Source organism: Saccopteryx bilineata, chromosome 3 (genome assembly GCF_036850765.1).
Source record: "Saccopteryx bilineata isolate mSacBil1 chromosome 3, mSacBil1_pri_phased_curated, whole genome shotgun sequence".
NCBI lineage: Eukaryota > Metazoa > Chordata > Mammalia > Chiroptera > Emballonuridae > Saccopteryx > Saccopteryx bilineata.
This window is the reverse complement of record NC_089492.1, coordinates 311,197,761-311,218,423: the sequence shown is the minus strand read 5'-3', so window position 1 is coordinate 311,218,423 and position 20,663 is coordinate 311,197,761. Positions and strand designations below refer to the sequence as shown.

At 50.3% G+C, this 20,663-nt stretch overlaps 1 protein-coding gene across 2 annotated transcripts in view; it reads left to right on the top strand.

Moving 5' to 3' along the window:
• Positions 1–4,578: 4,578 nt before the first annotated feature.
• BICRA (BRD4 interacting chromatin remodeling complex associated protein) overlaps positions 4,579–20,663 on the top strand; it is an 81,954-nt gene continuing 65,869 nt past the window's right edge. For both annotated transcript variants that reach the window (XM_066271681.1, XM_066271680.1), the window contains exon 1: positions 4,579–4,614. The gene's annotated coding sequence lies outside the window, so the exon portion shown is untranslated. The remainder of the gene's footprint in view (positions 4,615–20,663) is intronic.

The window sequence follows — 20,663 nt, the reverse complement described above, 5'->3', positions numbered from 1 at the left end:
GAGTGCAGGGTGCGGAAGGACTAGAAGCGAGAGCGGACAGGATAGAAAATGCTGCGACACATGGGGGGAGGGGACTGGGGCGCTCCTAGCTGGAGTGTTAGGAGGGTAAGAGGGACTTGCAACAAGTACGCTGGATATGGAAAAAGGAATCAGACCCCAGGGAAAGCACAGGTTAGTTGTCCAATGTACTGGACCTTTCTACAGTAAATAGGGGTTTTTCTGACATTCCTTTTTAGCTGTACAGTTATAGTTAAAACAATCCATTCAGTGATTTTCAACCTTTTTAAAAAAATTTATTTATTTATTTTTAAATTCATTTTAGAGAGGAGAGAGAAAGGGAGAGAGAGAGATAGAGAGGGAGAGAGAGGAGAGAGAGAGGAGAGAGAGACAGAGAGAGAAGGTGGGGAGGAGCTGGAAGCATCAATTCCCATATGTGCCTTGACCAGGCAAGCCCAGGGTTTCGAACCGGGGACCTCAGCATTTCCAGGTCAATGCTTTATCCACTGCGCCACCACAGGTCAGGCCAACCTTTTTTTTTTCATGGCACAAACACACACTAATTACTAAGGTCAGTGCCCCTGACTAAATACAACCATTTTCATCTCATGGCACAAATAAATTAGTTACTAAGGAAGAAGAGGTCAGGGCCCCTTTTTCTTTAGTAATTAGTTTATGAGTGCATGAGAAACAAAGGTTGAAAATCACTGCAAGGTCATGTAGAGATCATGGGGTTTTCATAACCCCAAGGCCAATGTCTAGCTAGGGCTATGCTTGTTGAGTGGCTGCGAAGCTTATAGAAGAAGCCATTTGCCTCACAGCAAAATGTTTTTTGAGCCCTTTATTGAATCAGCAAACATTTGTGAGATGTCCATTACCTGTCCAGCCTAATGTTAGGGAATATTGTGACTCATATGGGATTAAGTCCCAAACTGGCAGGCAAGGACCCTGTGCCAGAAGCCACAGGTCACAACATAATTGTTGGTCAAGGAAGGTGGATGGATGCATCTTCTCAGGTCCTAATATATTACCTCCATATGCTGCTTTGTCCCTGTCCCAAAGGAGCTTCCATGTCCATTGTCCCATTTTATCCTTTTCTGTAATCCTCAAAGTCTGAACTTTGAGGACTGACAGAGCTGGGTTTGAATCCCTAGCTGTGTGACTTTGATATGTTTTTTTACCCTCTCTGAACCTGTTTCTCTTTCACAAAAAAGGTGGAATTCAGATTTAAAATGAAAGTCAGAACTGTCCCAAGGGGTTGTTATTACAATTCTCAGAGTTTATCAGAGGAAGGAATTAGTTAGGATTACCTGGTTAATATGTATTAAGGGGGAGGTAAACATATGTCTTCCAGTTTTAAGGCATCAAAAAAAAAAAATCACCTGCTCTGTGGTAGCACAGTGGATAGAGCGTTGACCTAAAACACTGAGGTCATCGGTTCAAAATTCTGGGCTTTCCTGGTCAAGGCACATATAATCAATTATGAGTTGATGGTTCTTGCTACACCTGCCCCCCCTGTAATATCAATAAAATAAAATAAGATGGTGGACAAATATACGGTGGTGGAAAATTATTTGACTTTGGGTGATGGGCACACAATACAATGAACAGTTCAAATGCTATTGAGATGTTTCCTTGAAACCATTGATCAATGTCACCCCATTAAATTTAATTTCTAAATTAAAATATGGATTTGATCAACGGATAGATGCACAGATGTGGTAAAGCAAGCAGTGTAACAGGCAAATCAAGGATGTGGGTATTTAGGTTTCACTGTATTTCTTCCACTATTCCATGTTTAAAATTTTTCATAATAAAATGTTTGGGGACAGATTATGATGTCTGACTATACATTCCCGTTGGACAGATGAGAAATTGGAGAAGCTGAAGTGACCTGCCCCAGATTCACTTGGTGACTCAGAGACAAAGTTGTGACACCACCTAGGCATACTGGATTAGTCTCCACCCTGGCTAGGTAGCCCTGTGGTAAGTAGATTAACCTGTCTCACTGACAACTCAGTTAACTTGAAACTCACAACTTGCATGATTCTCCAAGGGAAGGGGTGTGTCACCCCTAAAGGACAGCAGTTTTTTCCACTTGAACCCCTGCTGATCCTACACTAGCCTTGGACATTTGATCTCCCAGGGCTTTTGACAGCCAAGGCTTGGGGCTATTTGTTGGCTTCCTTCACACCCAACCCGGCACATTCCAAGTGGTATATGGCTGCACGGGCCATTTCCCCAAGAGATCAGGTGTGCCTCTGGGAGGGTGGGTATTGTTTATGTCATTAGTTAGCAAACCTAAACCTTTCTTGAACACTGAGTATAGGCACCAGGGTGAGGGATACCATAAGGCAACAAGAAACTTGGGACCTGTGGTGGAGGCTGGGGAGAAACCAAGGCTAAGTGACCTATTCTTTTTGCTTACTTGCCCCTAATAGACTGTGTGTTGGCTGGGGGGGGGGGGGGGAGGGCAGGAACCAGGGTGCTCTTGGTCACCACTATATCACTGGGGCACACTAGATATACTTAAACAATTGGTCACCACTATATCACTGGGGTACACTAGATACTTAATGTTTCCTTTATAAATAAATAAACTTGGACAGTCACACTCCAATGCCTGAAGTTTGCCAACTTTGAGCAAGCCAGTCCCCAAGTTCAGAGTATCCCAGGGGCTGGTAGCTGTGAGGCAGTGCCATCCAGCTTCAATCAGGTCCCACTTCCTGGTTGTGTGCTTTGGGCAAAGCATTTCCCTTGTTTTGTACATTGTAAGGTGGCAGTAACTAAAAGCCTCCAGATGAGGGGTTATCAGAGGTCTCTTCCCAGGAGGCAGTGCTAATGCCTGGAAACATCATTGTACTTGGCACTAGTTAATGAATACTCCAAATGTAGTTCAATCATAGCCAATGGAAGGGCAAGCTACAGAAAAATAAAATTTCAGTGTATCTATTGCTGTTCCCAGAAGGGTCACTTACCTCCAGTGCATGACCACTGCTAGATTTACCCCTCTCTTATGTTTGGGGCAACCCATGTGTCTCCTTTTGAAAGTGAGTTTCTTTTTTATATAATAATAATAATCTGTCAGCACTTATCTGATACTTCCTACTAGGTGCTGCTCTCCTGGACAGCTCATTTCCTCCTAATGACCCTATTATTTAAAGATGAGGAAATGGAGGGACAGAGAGGTGATGTAATTTGCTCAAGGTCACACAACAAGGAAGTGGCAGAGGCAGGATGTGAACCAGGGGTTCACTGGCTTGAGTGAGGGCCCTTAACCACTGTAGTCTCTTTAACAACAACAACAACAACAACAACAAAAGGTTGTTTTAAGGAAGAAAAATGTTTAAATAACATGAAAGTATCACAAAGATACTACTATACATGCTAAAGCTTAAAAAAATAGAGAGATGTCTGTCACTCATTTATTCAACGCACATTTACTGATCAGTGTCTGTGTGCATAGAGCTTTTTCTAGGCTCTGGGGAGAGGGAAGGTACTTAAGAGAATATAAGTTCCTTTGGTCTGTGCGTCCCGGGAGGGCTGTCTGAGTCTTAGCTGGGTCCTCAGCCGCGCACAGGGTACACAGTAGGCGCTCACCAGCATTCCCTGAATGAACGCGTGAATCAATGTGCCGCCCGCGAGGCTTTCACCGCCAGGTGGGGCGGAAACGGACCCAGCACAACCCGGCGACTTTGGGGCTTCTGGGAGTCCCACCAGCGCGCCTCGAGAGTCCTCGAGGAGGATCTGCGGCAGGGCAGACCCGTGTACCCGGAGCCCTCCGCAAGGCCGGCGCAGATCAGCAAAGGCTGATTGGGGTGAGTGATCCAGCCAGCCAGGGATATCGGCCAGTCGCCCCGAAGCTCCAGCCGCCTTCCACCCTTATGGCTCGACTCCCGGTTTCTTCGCGGTTCCACCTACGAGACCGTCCCTCCTTCTCCATCAGCGACTCCCGCTACCTTTTCAAACCACTGCGCTCTCCCGCCCGGCGACCGTCCCCCGAATCGGCAACCCCTCCCCAGCTGTGCTGCTGGCCGCCCGGGGTCTAGGAGAGCGAATCCCTTTAGATTTCCCCCCAACCCGGAGCATGATGGCAATTTCAGGAGTTCACCGGAGTCTGGGGAGGTGCGCCCCCAAACACCTGGGACTGGGCTGGGTAGGGGGCGGTGCTGGAGAAAAGAGCCCCCTCCCTGAGCGACCGCAGCCTGCCATTCGCTCGCTAGCCCGCCGCTCCGCGCCGGGAGCCCTGGCAGGTTTGCCGGGCGCGGGGCGGGGCTTTCCCAAGCCCCTCCTCCGACGAGGGCGGAGGGAGGAGGAGGAGAAGGGGGGGCGGAACACAAACCCTGTAAAGGTTTTTTTCTTTTGCATTTAATTAAAAAAATAAATATATATTTTTTGCAAACCCGAGGGGTCCTCCTCGGAGCGAGCGCGGGGCCGGGGCGCCCGGGCCGCGGCGCGGGGCGGCGGCGGGGACCCGGCGGAGGCTGCCGGGCGGCCGCCATGCGATCAGGCAGTGCGCTGACCGGCCCGGCCGGTCGGCCCCTTCTGGGTCCTCCCTGTGCAGCCCGTGCGGGGCCGTCTCGGAGACCCCGCGCCGACGGCTGCTCAAACATCAGGGTGAGTTTCTCACAATGTAGCAATTTCTCTTTAAATCTCTTAACTCTCTCTACCTGCGAGTCGGGGCTGTGACAGGGCGCAAAAGCGAGGGGGGAGTGGGGGTTGGAGGCGAGGGTGTGTGTGGGGGGAGCCGGAGACGGGGCCGAACCCACCCCCCCGACACTCACACACTCAGCCCCCCAACCGGGGCGCAGCGTCCGCTGCCTCTTTTTCGCTCGGCGCCCACCGCCCCCGGCAGCCCCCCACCCCCCGCGTCTCTCCCATCATCACCGTCGCCCCGATCCTGAGGGGACCCCCCCTTCCCGGCTCTCCTGCCCAAACCCGGCTCCCGGTGCCTCCACGGCCCTCCCGCCGGCTGCCGGGGATACAATGGAGCGGCGGAAAAACGAGACCTAACGTTCCACGGGGGGAGGGGCGGGGAGACCCCCTCTCCCAGCCCAAGGGCTCCCTCCCCTCGCCCTGCTCCCCGCCTTTCAGGGAAGAAGAGGGCAACCGGGCAGCGGATGGTGATTTCCCGGCTAGAGGCGGCGAGCCTTCATCGCCTCCTCTCGCCCATCTCCTTGCGCCCCCTCCCCAAATGCCTCCCGGGGGTGCCGGGGCGAAACGGGGCCTCCAGCAAGCTGGGAGGGATGGATGTGGAAGGAGGCCATCGGGTCTCCCCCTCCCCATCGCCCCTAAACAATGAAAGGAGTTGACTTGGTCTCCCACTCCCCAGCAGTGAAAGAAGTTGACCCCCTCCTCCTGCGGCTGGCTGGCCCTGGAGGGGGGCCGTTACGGGGGGAGTGAGGAGGGAGGTGAGCCTTACCCCTGTCACCTCCCAGGATTTGGGGCGGCCCCCCATCTCCACCCCTTCGGCCCGGGAATGGGAGGCACCAGGCCCAGCCCGGGCACCGCACTCGGGTGGTGACCTTTAGACAAAGGCAACCCTTTCCCTGGGGTGAGCCCGGGCGAGCCGGGCCCCTGCGGAGGGCGGCCAGGCCGCGGGCACCGGGAGGGAGGGATGGAGGAGGGAGGAGGGATGGAGCCATCTGGTTTTCCTATCCCTTGCTGCCCCTCGGCTGCTTCCCCGGCTGCTGTCACGGGCGGCCGCGGGGAGACAAGGGACCAGGGGCTGCCCAGGCCTTGGGCCGCGGCCAGCAGAGAAGCGGGCGAGGAACCGCGGGAGGGCTCTCGGGCTGGGGCGCGGGCGCCGGCGCCAGCGGTGATTGGAAGGCTCTGTGGCTCCTTCCTCTCCGTGCCCCTTTGTTTTGCTTTGTGGTTCTGAGCAGCTGAGCTTCCCGGGAGGTGGGGTCAGAGGCCGCAGTGTCAGCTCTCCCGGGAAGGCGGGGGTGACAGGTCCCAGCCTTCCGCTGTTCCAGGACAGGGGGCTGCAGTCCTGACAAGCAGCCCCCTTTGTCACACAGTCCTCCAGTAGTATCACAAGGATCTGGGCTTGTACGGAGCGTCTGCACTTCCCTCACACCTTTCCGAGGGCGCTTGTCTGGGAAACAGTTGTAGAAACACCCAAGACACTAAGGCCTGAAATTTATGATAAGTTCTGAGAGCTTTCAAATTCTCACCTGGGGTGGGAGTAGAGGTGGGGGCTGAGGCAACTCTGACCTCAGGGGTGATGGTAGAATAGGGGAGGTGACAGCTCAGGTATTACCCCTTACCATGTGTGGGGTCAGGTGGAACTTAAGGGGCTCATCGATTCCTCCACTCTCCCCCAAAACTCCCCCACACCTAGAAGTTGGAAATAACTTCATCTCCCTAACTAGAAAGCATTATGGCTGCTGCTAAGTGCATTATTCACTGGCCACAACTGGGGGAGGAAGTAGGGACTGTTAGTCCATTTTGCAGACAGGCTAATGGAGGCTCAGAGAGGTTAAGTGGCTTGCCCGGGGTCACACAGCCCCAATCTGTAACCCTCTCAGGTTTCTTCAACTCAGCTCAAAGCTCTTGGATTCTCCTGTACCCTCTTTGGCACTTGGTCCCTTTGATTTGAGTTGAATTGGGTCTCAAATATAATACCTGGATGGAGCTGTCAGAGTGCTGGTTTGGAGAAGGGATAGGAGCACCTGGAAGCTGGGCCAGGGCAACATCATTTCACCTGGGGCTGAGCAGAGCATTTGCCTGTGGGAGCTGAGAGTTGGAGGTGTGTGAGTCAGGCCTGGCTGGGGTCACCTGGAGCTGGCCCCATTATCGCCTTCCTCCTCCCCCTGAGCTGGAACTTGCCCTGGCTTGCTGCTACTCAACCCTCCAGGGAGGGAAGCTGAGCTGGTGGGGACCTGGTCGTCACTCTGCCCCGTGACCTTCTGTGGTGCCCTGATGCAGTTGGCAGGGAACTTTTCTGCCCATTTTTCACTTGGACTGGCTGTCACACTTTTGCTACCACTCTTTGTCCTTAGGGAGGTCATGCAACTCCCTAGTCCTCAGTTTCCTCATCTGTAGATGGAAATAATTATACTTTCCTTAGCTGACCCTGAGGGGGGTGAAAGTGTTATCCAAACATGCTGTTTTTATTTCTCATTCAGCAGATGGGATGTGGCATGCCTGTAGGGTGGAAAGGACTGTTGGTTGCTTGGCATTTTAGGGTGTTAGCATAAGGCGTCCACCCCTGAGGATTTCCCTGTGGTGAGTGAGGCCTGCCTGTAGATAATTCCACTTAGGTGACATACCCTTTCTGTGTCTTTGACTCGGGAACCTATTCTGTTAACATACACTGTGCTGAATCAGTCTTTGGGGGCTTGGGCTGAGGGAGGGGAGCTGGGAAGGGCCCTGCATACTTAATAAGGGAGGTGACTCTTGCCATTATACAGATGAAGAAACTGAGTTCAGGGGAAGCCTGTTCCATGGCTGGGGGTGGTGGGAGAGGGGTCCATGTTTGTCAGCAGAGCTGGGGAGACAACATTTTGAGGGAGCGCCTGCCTCCCCAACTGCTACCTCTCCTTGATGTGCAAGTATCTTTCGGAGACGGCCTGCCTAAGCTATCATAATTCTTGGGTGGGCAGAAGAAGGGGGTTGTAGGCCTTTCTATGCTGAATGTTTCCTGAAAGTAGGAGCAGATTTTTTTTGAGGGGGGAAACATGAGTAAGGCCCAAGAGAGACAGGCCTATACCTCACTCCTCTCCCTGCTGACTTCCTTCCCTGGGGATGTGGGGTCATGGTCCCCTTCTCCCCTCCAAGATGCTGTGAAAGGACCAAGGGTTCAGTGCCAAGCCCTGAGGCCTGGTGGGAGTGCTCCCGGGTATGGGGCGGGTTCTCCAGGTCCAGCCACCAGCAGAGTTCCTGTCAGCCTTCCCTGTAGCTCTCCCTTATAGCTGCCTTGACTCCTGGTCTCAAGAATGCAAAGGGCTGCTGTTGGGGGAAGTTAATTGGAAACAGGAAAACATGGCATTCCTTTCCAGCTGGCCTGGGTTTGGAAAGCAACTGAGGGGCTGCCTTTTTCCCTTTCTTGCCCGGCAGGGGAGAGGGGGTGGGGGGGGGCATGGTTATCTTGCCCTGGTCTCTTTTGGATCCTCACCCCACCAGGCATCTGTTCCCCAAACTACACATCTGCGATGTAAAGTATTCCTCCCCATCAGAAATGAGTTGCCTCAAACTTATTCACTGTTCACATCCAGTTTGTCCTCTCTCTGAGGGCAGAGGGCCTGCCTGAGAGTTGGCTCTGCAGCATAGGATGCGTCACACCACAGACACATGGGAAATGTTTGGTTGAATTGTCCCCAAGGAGTCTGTCCTCATTCCTTCTCTCGAACTCTCTCCTGCCTGGAGTACCAACCATTATTAGAGTTTTGTCCCCATTGACGGCATGTGTCTTAGTGACATGCAAGTCTCCCCAATGGGGAGAGAGAGAATGTTTTCTAAGACATTTCTAGTTTGGTGACAGTTTGTGTATTTGTGGTGGCGGGATCTGTTGGCAAGAGAAGCAGGAGAGAGTGCCTTTGTTTCGTTAATTGTTCCCAGTGAAACTTCCTGAGGGCCTACTGTGTGCCAGGGCCCTGGGGTTTGGTTAGGATATTGGGACCCCATCCTGGAGGAGGCTGGAAGTAAGTGTTGTATTTAGGTCTAGATTAGCTGTGAATTCTGTCTGGGTGGTCTGTTAAGTCTCCAAGGAGGAAGTTAACTTCTTTTTCTCTCTCCCTCTCTTATTTTCTAAATGATACATGCACATGGGAGACATTCAAAGTAGTAAATCTTCCTCTCCACCCCCACCCCCGCGTCCTTGGGACCCCAGCTTGCCTCCTGAGCGGCAGCTCCTCAATTCTGATGTTCTGTACACACATTTACATCTATGTGTGTATCTTTAAAATATACATATACAGTGTGCAGCTGGTAGCATGCTCTTCCCATTGCTCTGCCTGTGGCTTTTTTCATTTCATCTCCTGGGAGACCATCCGTGTTTTTCTTGACTGCATGGTGTTCTGTGGAGTGGGTGAATCCTCCTTGACTTGACATGGATGTGATGTTTCCAAAAGTTTCTGCGTGTAGAGATGGAAGGCATGCATCCACTTGTCTGATTGGGAAATGGGTATGCCTATGGGATAAATTCCTGGAAGTGGATTGCTGAGCCTGACATTTGTCATTTGGTCACTCTTAGGAGGTCCATTTGCAGCCACATCTTTATTTATTTATTTTTTTCTGTGATAGAGACAGAAAGAGGGACAGATAGGGACAGAGAGACAGGAAGGGAGAGAGATGAGAAGCGTCAATTTTTCATTGCGACACCTTAGTTGTTCATTGATTGCTTTCTCATATGCGCCCTGACCAGGGGGCTACAGCAGAGCTAGTGACGCCTTTTGCTCAAGCCAGCGCCCTTGGGGATTTGAACCTGGGTCCTCCGTGTCCCAGACCGACGCTCTATCCACTATGCCACTTCCTGGTCAGGCTGCAGCCACATCTTGAAGGAAGTCATTCTCCCTCCTGTTCAGTTCATCCAACCTGTCCAGCCCTAGGGTCTTGTGTTGTGTGAACCCTTTGTGTCTTCCTCCTGTCTGTGGCCTGCATCAAGTGCTTGCCAGTTAGTGTGGAGATCAAGAGCCCAGGGTCAGGAAGCCAAAGTGTCTGTTGGCAGAAGCAAATCTTGCTTCTGCCTCTTGTGGACTGAATGGCTACAGCCAAAAGGCTTGTTTACCCTGGGCCTTGGTTTCCCCCGCTATTAAATGGGCTCATCTCAGTACCTACTTTGGGAAGGTTGTGAGGATAACTAACATCTATAAAAAGGTCATGGGTAGCTAGTACAGTCAATGGCAGTGTTGCCTGTCATTCTTTGTCAGATCTTTAGCCTGGGGCTTTTTCAACCCAGTTAGCTGAGCCGTGAACTCCCTATATTGGCAGGCATGGGAGGGAATGCTGGCTCCTCCACTCAACTGGAACAGGACCCTGGGCAAGCGATCCCTTTTGTGGATCTCAGTTTCCTTGTCTGTAGAATGGGCCCATGACAGCTCCCTTGTGAGGCCTGCAGGGAGGGCCTAGTGAGGCAGTGTTCTCCCAAGCTGAGCATGCAGTGGGCTTTCAGGAACTAGCAACTGAGGTTGCTGCTGTTTTCACTATGATTACTGTTCTCCTGTGGGAACCAGGCTGACTTCTCCATTCTGAAAGGTCCCCATTATCTTCCCCAAAGGCACATGGGAACAATGTTGGCATTCTAAACTGGATGACCCATAGCAGGCTGCTCTGGCATCAGGCACAGCAATATGACTCTGGAAACAGGCAGGATTTCCCTGCTCTGTGCCTCAGTTTCTTCATCTGGAAGAGTGGGAATGACAGGTGATCCACTGCAGGTGTACTCACAGATATTCAATGCCTGGCATATAGCAAGCACTCAAAAACTTAGTGTCTGGGATGATTACTAATATCAAGAAGCGTAGCAAAGTCTCCCATGAGATCAGACCCAAGTCTTTATTGCCTTCCCCCCAAAACCTTTGGCAATTAATGTTGGCATTTTAAACTGAGGGTAAGGTGCCAGGCAATCAAATACCCTTTTGGTCTCAGTTCTTCATCTGTAACAATTTCCCTCCTGGGGTTGTTATGAGGCTTAAATGAGTGAAGATGTGAAAAGCTTTTTTAAGATGGCATACCTTGAAGGAGTGCATAGTAAAGGTTCACTTTGTTTATATGTTAATTATTAATATTTATAAAATTATTATTTTAACTTTTTATCATGGAAATCTTATTTTGTAAAGATTTTATTTATTGATTTTAGAGAGAGAAGGGGGCAGAGGAGCGGGAAGCATCAACTCCTAGTAGTTGTTTCTTGTATGTTCCTTGACCGGGCAAGCCCAGGGTTTTGAACCGGTGACCTCAGCGTTCCAGGCCAATGCTTTATACACTGTGCCACCACAGGTCAGGCTTATAATTGACATATTAAAGCACCCACCAAGCAGTGAGAGAACAGCATACTTAAGTTCTCTGTGCCCGTCACCAGCTTCAACAAATTTCTGCTGATTTCTCTGGTCCATTATTCCCCACCTTGCTTTTTTTTTTTTTTTTGCTAGAGTACTTTTGAGTAAATTTCAGATATCCTATCATTTCATCTGGATTATTAGTGTTATGAATGATATTATTATTTCTGGGGTCCAGAATCAGTTTCACCTCTTCCAGAATCTGCCCTGTTCAGAGAAGGAGGACATTTATCCTATTTCACAGGTTGGGGAAACTGAGGCAGCAGGGACTGAGATTTGGTGAGGTTGTCCTTTCTCTTCTTTGGTGTTCACTTCTTTGGGGCCTTGGTGAGGTCCCTGTCTTGGCTACCGCAGGCCTCACACCCTGGGTGCTATTTATAATTACATGGGTTTGTAGGTTAGTGCTTGGATATGGACAGTGTGGGCTTAGGTTATGGTGGCCTATACAAAAATCGTTTCTGTAAAGGGAGAGTCTGAAAGATTGGCCAGTGACAAGGGGTGGATGTGATGATCCAGGGGTGTGGGATAGTTGGGTCAGCTACCTGGGGGCAAGTTCTCTCATCCCAAGTTAGAGAATCAGAAATACAGGAATAATACTAAATAGCTCTTTCAAGAACCTTTGCACCCGTCTGACCTGTGGTGGCGCAGTGGATAAAGCGTCAACCTGGAAACACTGAGGTTGCTGGTTCAAAACCCTGGCTTGCCTGGTCAAGGCACATATGGGAGTTGATGCTTCCTGCTCCTCCCCCTTCTCTCTCTCTTTTTTTTTCTCTCTCTCTCCCTCCCCCCGCTAAAATGAATAAATAAATAAAAAAAAAAAAAAAAAAAAAAAGAACCTTTGCACCCATTAAGGCCCTGCATGGAAAAGTGTTTTGAAAGCACCTGGCTTAGCTCTGGCCAGATAGCTCAGTTGGTTGGAACATTGTCCCAAGGAGCAGACATTGCTGGTTGGATCCCTGGTCAGGGCACATACAGGAGCAGATGTTCCTGTCTCTCTTCCGTTTCTCCCTTCTCTCTAAAATCAATAGAATGAACATTTAAAAAAAAATAAAGAAACTAAGCAGTCAGCAGAAGGTAGCGGTCATTAGTGTTGTCACCATTATTAGTTATTACTTTTTTTGTGTATTCAGGGGTGTAGCCAAATGCTCTTTCTAGGGCTGAGGGTCACAGCAAGGGTTGATGCCCCTCAAGCACGCAGCCAGGCTTCTCCTGCCTGCTCTGTCCCTCAGTAGTTCCCCTTCAAAGTAAAGTGCTTCTTGTGTTTAGAGGGTCTGGTGGGGGTTGCTAACTTTAAGTGATCCCCCTCCCAGCCTCCAGTGTTCCCTGTGCCCCAGCCTGGCAGCCTTGGGAGCAGAGTGAGGGGGAGTATCTGTGACTGCAGAACCCTTGTTAATGACCCCTGGGCCCTGGAGGGAGCCCCTGGTGGCCCCAGCAGCTTGGAGGCTAAGTGCGACCCTTTCCCCCAGGACGCCCCCAGCCCCCAGGAGCCCCCTTTCCCCAGGATGCATACTGCCCGTTGTCCGTGTGCAGTGCTCCTGCCTCAGGGTGGTCGTGCCAGTTTGTTGGACTGTCACCTCCTTTCTGCCCCTCATGGTGCCTCAGCCGTCCTTGAACATGGAGCCCCCAGGCAAGGTGAGCGGGGACCCTCTGAAAGAGCTCTTAGCTCTTCACCCTCTTGTGCCAGGCTCCCCTTGGCTTAGCAAGCTCTTGCCACACAGTCCCTACTTCTGTCCCCAGTATCTGCCATGACCTCCCGCTCTTGTGTACAACCCCCCCATTCACAGGGAGTTTTATATGTATGTACCATATTTTCCCATGTATAAGACGAACCTTAATTTGGGGGCACGAAATTTGAAAAAAAATGTATTACATAAAGTTATTGAACTCAAGTTTTATTCATCATAAAATTCATACAACTCCTCATCACTGTCAAAACTTCCATCCATTAGCTCGTCCTCATCTGTGTCTGATGATGAGCCACTGTCTTCAACAACGAGCGCAAAAACAAGTGCAAAAAAGTGGGAAATGCAAGTAAACTGGGTGTATAAGATGCACCCAGTTATTAGACCCCAAATTTTTCAGAAAAAGTATGTCTTATACAAGGGGAAATACACTGTGTATTACTCCCAATTTTCTCATGGAAGTATAATTCACCTACAGTAAAATGCACAGAGTTGAACTGTGCATCTGCATGAGCCTTGACAAATGTGGCCACCGGTGTAACCCCTATTGAGGTCTAGAATATTCACATGTAGATTGTATTTATATACAGTGTGTAAAATTCCCTGTATTTGCATTCTCTGCCCTTGCCTTTCCCAGCGGCCTCCTCCTGTGTAAGGTGATTTGTCTTTTTGCTCTCCTCTGCCCTGGCAGTTGTTTGCTTTGTGTGATGGATTTTCCCTGGAGCCTGCTTTATGGCTCCTTCTGTGTCTTTTGACCCAGCTCCTTGCTTTTAGGCCCCTATGTTGCTCCCTGTCCATCTTCATGAGGCACAGTCATCAAAGTTTGCTTAAAATGCTTCCCAGAGCCAGACCTCCAGGTTGCTACCATCTCCCTGTTACAGAGGCAGCGAGGAGTCAAGTGACTTGTCCTGGGTCATACAGCTAGCTGCTGGCCAAGCAAGGATTTGAATCCAGGCAAATTCTACTGGTTAATTCAGACCCACACAGTGGGCTTTCTGTGTGTCCGGTTTCAGAGCTCTGCCCTCACGGATGCGGGGCGGGGGGCGGTAAACCAAGAGCACACCCCTCCTCCCTGCAAGGTGAAATTAGTATCTCAGCTAGACTGGTGGACGCTGGGAGGAGACATGACTTCTGGAGTATGTTGGACCATCAGGGCAGGCTTCCTGGAGGAGGGAGCTTCTGGATTTGGATGCAATGTCATTCCCAGCAGAGAAGCTTGGGATGCTTTGTACAAAGGCCAGTTGAAGCTTCATGGGGAATGAGGGCCTGGGACATTGGGACTGGGATCTCAGGTTCTGAGTTTTTGTTGATGGGAAGAAAGAGAAAGAGGGGGAGTCCAGGGTGATCTAAGGCCATTGGCCTGAACTTCTGGGTGGGTGCAGCTGCCCTGTCTTGAGATGTGGTTGAGTGCTGGTAGTTTGGAGAACACAAACCTGGAGGGTAAAGCTCTATCTAACACCCTCTTGGCTGGTGGGGAATGAAGAGAAAAGAGATGAGAGAGATGGAGAGTGAATGAATGAATTGTAGGAGTCCCAAGTGAGCGTTAGTGACACCAAGTGATGACTGAAGTCTCAGGGATAGGGCTGATGGCTAATGGAGAATTCAGGAGTGTGTTGAGAATCAACCTGGTGGCCGCCCATGTGAAGAGCAGAAGCATCTTTGAACCAAACAGAGAGAGCGAGGGAGGACGATCAGGGTAAGGCACGGTCCGCATCTCAGGAACACTGAGCTGAGTTTCTTTCTTTTTTTTTTTTTTTTTTTCCCATTTTTCTGAAGCTGGAAACAGGGAGAGACAGTCAGACAGACTCCCGCATGCGCCCGACGGGGATCCACCCGGCACGCCCACCAGGGGCAACGCTCTGCCCACCAGGGGGCGATGCTCTGCCCATCCTGGGCGTCGCCATGTTGCGACCAGAGCCACTCTAGCGCCTGAGGCAGAGGCCACAGAGCCATCCCCAGCGCCCGGGCCATCTTTGCTCCAATGGAGCCTTGGCTGCGGGAGGGGAAGAGAGAGACAGAGAGGAAAGCGTGGCGGAGGGGTGGAGAAGCAAATGGGCGCTTCTCCTGTGTGCCCTGGCCGGGAATCGAACCCGGGTCCTCCGCATGCTAGGCCGACGCTCTACCGCTGAGCCAACCGGCCAGGGCCTGAGCTGAGTTTCTAAATGGACTTGCGGTTGGGCTTCCTGGGTTGGATGCAGCTTTTCTGGAAGCAAAGATGTTCTGGGTTTCATGGATGGGTAGGGGTGGGAGCCAGCCTGGAATATAGTGAGGAGCCATGAGAAGGGGAAGGATGACTTTATGGATGGGTGGATGGATAGAAGGAAGGAAGGAAGGAAAGAAAGGGAAGAGAGAAAGAAAAAAGAAATTTGCTGTGGCCGGTGGTGCAGTGGGTAGAATGGTGTCCTGGAGCGCTGAGGTTGCTGGCTCTACCGATGGTGCCGGTTTGAGAGCCCTGTTCAGGGAATGTATGAGAAGCAACCAGTGGGTGCACAATTTGGTGGAATGAGTTAATGCTTCTCTCTCTATCTCTCTCTCCCCCCGCCTCTGATCTATCCCCCCTCTCTTTCCCTTCCTCTCTCTCAAATCAATGGTAAAAAAAAAATGCTACCTCTGCTTTCAGGTAAACAGCTAACCCTTGCCTTTCTGGACAGAGCCCCTAGTCTGGCCTGGGCTTCTCCTCGCCCTCCTCGCCCCTCACCTTGCCTTCCTCACGCACTGAGCCTGGTCCTCCCTCCTCACTTTGTCCTCTCTGCGCCCTCGGCCTGCAGTGACCCCCCCCCCAGCTCCTTCCTGTCTTGAAGGCCTCTGCTTACACAGCCCCTCCTCCGGGCAGCCTTCCTTGTTTACCTGCCAAGCTTCCTTCACGTCAGTCACTCCGTTTATTCCCGTGATAGGATTCATCCCTGAGACCAGACTGGAATAAACTCGTAATTGGTATTTATTGCATACATGAGGGGCCGAGCGACCTTGACTCAGATTGAGAGGAGAGGAGCATGTGGGATTGGTTTTTCAGACTCTGAGCAGGCTTAGAGGCTCAGGAGAGAAAAGGAAAGGAGTGAAGGAAAGTTCTAGAAGAGGCAGGAGGGGGTGATACGGGGTTGGCCTTAGGTGTGTTTCCTCACAGGTGAGGAGAGTTACAAAGGCAGAAGAAAGACGTTTGAGCAGTTGGGAAAGAGTCCAGGAGACCAGCATGGGCCTGTGTGAAGACCAGAGGAGAGGGAGGCCCGTGGTGGCTCTGGGGGGCCTAGGCTAGTGCCAGCTGGTGTTGGCCTTCTTTCAGGCCAAGGGCTAGAGCACGCTGTGGTCCACAGTTTGGGGGAAAGAGGTCTTAAGTCCTTTCGGGAATCTGCTCAGAGGCCACATACTTCTCCAGAGAAATACACACTTGGCTCTCCCAGAAGCTGGCAAAGGATTTCAGGCACTTGAGGATTGGGTTAAGAGCTTCGTGCAGGCCCTGGCTGGTTAGCTCAGGCTGTTAGAGCAGAGTTTTTCCAACGCTGGTCTGGGATGGTCTGCCGAACACCCTGATGTTGTATGAAGATTATAGGCCCAATGATCTTAGTTGAATTCGCTTACGCTCAGGGTGATTTCTGCCTTAGTGTTCCCCAAGATAATTCTCCTATTTTCACTGGTCCTCAAGTGTAAAAAGGTTGAAAATCACTGGGTTAGAGTGTCGTCCCGAAACACCAAGGTTACAGGTTTGATCCCTGGTCAGGCCACATATGAGAAGGGACCAGTGAATGCACAACTAAGTGGAACAACAAATGAATGCTCTTTTCTTTCTCTCCCTCTCTCTCCCCCTCCATTCTTCTTCCTCCCTCTCTCTCCCTCTTCCTCTTCTTCTCTCTCTAAAAGTCAATTTAAAAAAAAAACTTTATATGGACTGTGACCATAGCAGTAATAATAATAATGACAGCCAGTGCCTCCCTGACACTGGTCCGGCCCTTTAAGCAGTGACTCATTTGCTCACAGAAGGACCCTAGGAGGTATGTGCAGTGAGTATCCCCATTTTACAGGTGAAGAAACTGAGATACAAGCTGTTAAGTGACTTCCCCAGAGTCACCCAGCTGCTGTAAGTGGTGGTCTGGTCCCAGAACCCAGGCTTTTAACTATAGCCCCAATGCTTCCTTGTTGCTGGGGCCGAAATGAGAAACCCCACAGTCTGTCCTTGCCCCTCTTCCCCCACTCTTGGCTTGGGATCCAGCTTGGGTCTCAGCTGAGCCATTGGAAGCCCCCGCCCAGCAGGGTACTTCCCTCTCTCCTTTCCCTTTTACCCTTCCTTGTGTCTTCATTAACATAACTATGGCTGCCCCAGTGTCCTCCAGACAGAGGATTGATTTGTTTATGAGTTTGTGAGCAAGACTGTGTGGGTGACTAGCTGGTATGAATCAGCCAGACCTAAGGGATGGGGTGGGGGTGGGGGTCAGGACTCTGAAGGCACACCTAGCTTGTAGCCAGTTGTGGGACTTGGAGCAATGACCCCAGCCTCTCTCAGCCTCAGTTTCCCCATCAAATAGAGGGGCCTCATCCCTTCCTCTTGGAGGTCAGCTAGGTGACATTGCATGTCAATATTTAAGTGCTGCATGCATGGTACTATTCAGTACCATAAGTGTTTCAACATTCAGAACGTTTCAGACCAGAGCTCACGCTGGATGGTGGGGAATACCCCCAGCAAGGTGGGCAGCTTCCATCGCCGAATATACTAAGATTTTTGCAACCAAGAGTATTTCTGCTGCTGTTGGCCTGTGGCTACGGACACAGAGGGATGCATAAGGAGGGCCATTGCAGGTTGAGTTGGAATGGCGGCTATGGGGTCACCGATTTATCCAGATTATCTACTGCTGGGATTGTGGTGAGTTTCATTTGAGATAATGTGTCGTCAGGTTCCTGGCACATAAGTGTGTTGTAAATGCTAGCTGATCACTCTCACTGCCGTGGCTATTATTATCGCTAACCAGCCTCCAGTCTGTACCCACTGGCTCAGACAGATTGGGCTGGCTTGCCCACTAACAGTTTTTTTAACTTGACCGTGCCCTCAGGTTCCTTGCAGAGCGGTTCTGATTCAGTAGGTCTGTGGCTCTGCGTTTCTGACAAGCTCCCAGGTGAGGCCACTACTGGTCCTGGGACCACACATTTGAATTGCAAATGTGGTAGCGTGTGGAGTGGTTTCCCCATGGTTTCGAGTTGCTTCAGGTGTTCTGCAAATCTAGCTGAGACATGGGATGCCCAGGCTAAAATAAGATTTAACTCCAAGCTTTTCAGCTTGCTAAATTAAGGGCAGGTCTGTATTCATTATTATACAGGGAAAAACTCATATACCACCACTATAAGTCTTTTCACTGTCCCCTGTGTGGGGCGTTTGTGTAGAAACAGAGAAAATTAATGTAAATATATTTTATGTAACCCAAAATACTTCATTTCATTTCAACTTGTGATCAATATAAAAATTACTGAGATGTTTTACAGTTTTTCTATTGTATTTAAATACATATAACATGAGCCTGCCCAGTGGTGGTGCAATGGATAGAGAGTTGACCTGGAATGCTGAGGTCTCCTTTTCAAAACCTTGAGGTTGCCGGGTTGAGTGCGGGGGTTGCTGGCTGGAGTGTGGGATCATCATCATAATCCCAAATGGTCACTGGCTTGAGCCCCTCCTTCACACACCCACCCATCGAGGCATTTATGGGACGCAATCAGTGAACAACTAACTAAAGTGAAGCAACTATGATTTGATGCTTCTCAACTCTCTCCTTCCTCACTCCCTTCCTATCTCTCTCTGTAACAACAACAAAAATATAACATGAAATTAACCAATTTGACTATCTTTCAATGTACAGTTTAGTGACAAGTATATTTGCAATGTTGTTTAATTAGTACCACTCTACATTTCCAGCACTTCTTTGTCATGCCAAACAGAAACTGTACCACTCAACATACCCTCTCCCTCCTCGGCTGGTAACCTCTATTCTACTTTCTGTCTTTATAAATTTGCCTACTCTAAGGACCTCACATAAGTGGTGTCATACAGTATTCATCCTCTGTGTCTGGCTTATTTCACTGAGCAGAATGTCTTCAAGGCTCATCTGGTGGTAAAATGGACCCATGCACCATTCCTTTTCATGTCTGAGTAGTATTCCATTGTCTATACACACCACATGTCATTTATTTATTCATCTGTTGATGGACATTTGGGTTGCTTCTACCTTTTGGCTATTGCAAATAGTGCCGCTGTGAACATTGGCCTACAAGGAGCTGTCCGAGTCTGTGCTTTCAGTTCTTTGGGATGTAACCTGGGAGTGGAATTACTGGGTCATATGGTAATTCTGTGCTTAAATCTTTGAAGAACTGCTGTTTTTCACGGTGGCTGCACCATTTCACATTCCCATGGAGCAGTCCACAGGGTCCCCATTCTCCACATCCTCACCAGCACTTGCTATATGCCCCCCCCCACACACACACTAAGTTTTGGAAATTGACTGTATATTTCACACACACAGCACATCTCCGTTTGGACCAGCTGTAATTTTCAGAGCTTGGCTGTTAAACTACACAGTGGATAGCACTGGTTTAGACCGTTTTCTGTTCATGGTCATTATTGATGTGGCTGGATTTAAATCTTCTGTCTTGCTATTTGTTTTCTGTTTATCACCCATGTTCTTTGTTCCTTTTTCTCGTTTCCTGCCTCCTTTAGATGAATTGAGTAATTTCGTGTTCCCCTCACTGTTAGCTAATTCACACCACCTCTTCGTTGCTGTAGCGATTCCATTCTGTGTCTTGGACTAGAACTTGGGCTTAGCCTGGCCAGTTAGCTCAGTTGGTTAAGAGCTTTGTCCCGAAACAGCAAAGTTGTGGGTTCAATCCCTGGTCAGGGCACACATGGTAAGCAACCAAAAAATGCATGACTGAGTGGAACAACAAATGCTTCCCTTCCCTGTCCCTTCTCTCTCCATTCTTCTCTCTGTCTTTCTAAAAAAAATTAAGTCCTGGCCAGATAGCTAGGTTGGTTGGAGCATCGTCCTAGAGCATAGAGGTTGCTGGGTTCAATTCCCGGTCAGGACACATACAGGAACAGCTGGATGTTCCTGTCTCTCTCAAAAAACAAACAAACAATAAACAAACAAACAAAATGGGTATCAAGTCTTGGTGAGATGGGAGCCATGGGGGATTTTAAACTGGGGAGTGGCTCGACCTGACTTTCTTGTAGCCACACCTCAGTCACTTGTGCAAGAGTGTTTCTACCAGCCAGATTCCTGGAAGAGGACTTGCTAAGGCAAAGGGAAGCGTGCATGTAGACGTGGGTATGCCCTGCCAAATTGCATTCCACAGAGGCTTCACCGTTCTCACCCCTTGCAAACAGCAGCCAGGATTTATTGAGCAACTGCTCTGTGCCAGGCCTGTGCTGGACCCTAGGGACACTGGCGAAAATCAGCCCAGGTCCTGCTGCTTAAATAACTGTCGGTCTTCGAGGCTCAGGGCAGCCTCTGGAGCTGCGTTTGAGCTCAAAGGAAGGCGATGGTACAGAGGAATCGAAAAAGGAGAGGCAAGAGAATATTCTAGGTGGTGGAAGGAGGTTGGCAGCTCCTGGGGGCATGAGGGCTGGCTGGGTCAGGAGGCAGACAGCATTGGTCTGGAGATCGCATGTGTGGGCTCCCAGCAGTGCCGGGCATGCGCAGTGGAGTAAATAACTACCTCTCTCTGGGGCTGTTTGGGGAGGATTCCACAGGAAGGAAGACAGCACATGGATTGTTTGACTAAATCATCACTGGTGGGAGGGGATCTGTGTGAGGGACGGGTCAGCCTGACCTAGGGGTAGGCTTGACCCAAGTTTTGGACAGTGTGGGATGAACGTCCTAGGCAGGCTGCCCCAGGCCTCTGTGATGGAGGATAAGGAAGAGCAGAGCTGCTTCCCAGGAGTGTGATGGGCATGTGGCGTGATGGCAGCATAGGGCTCAGTGCCCCCATGGACCATGGGAAGGCTCCAGAA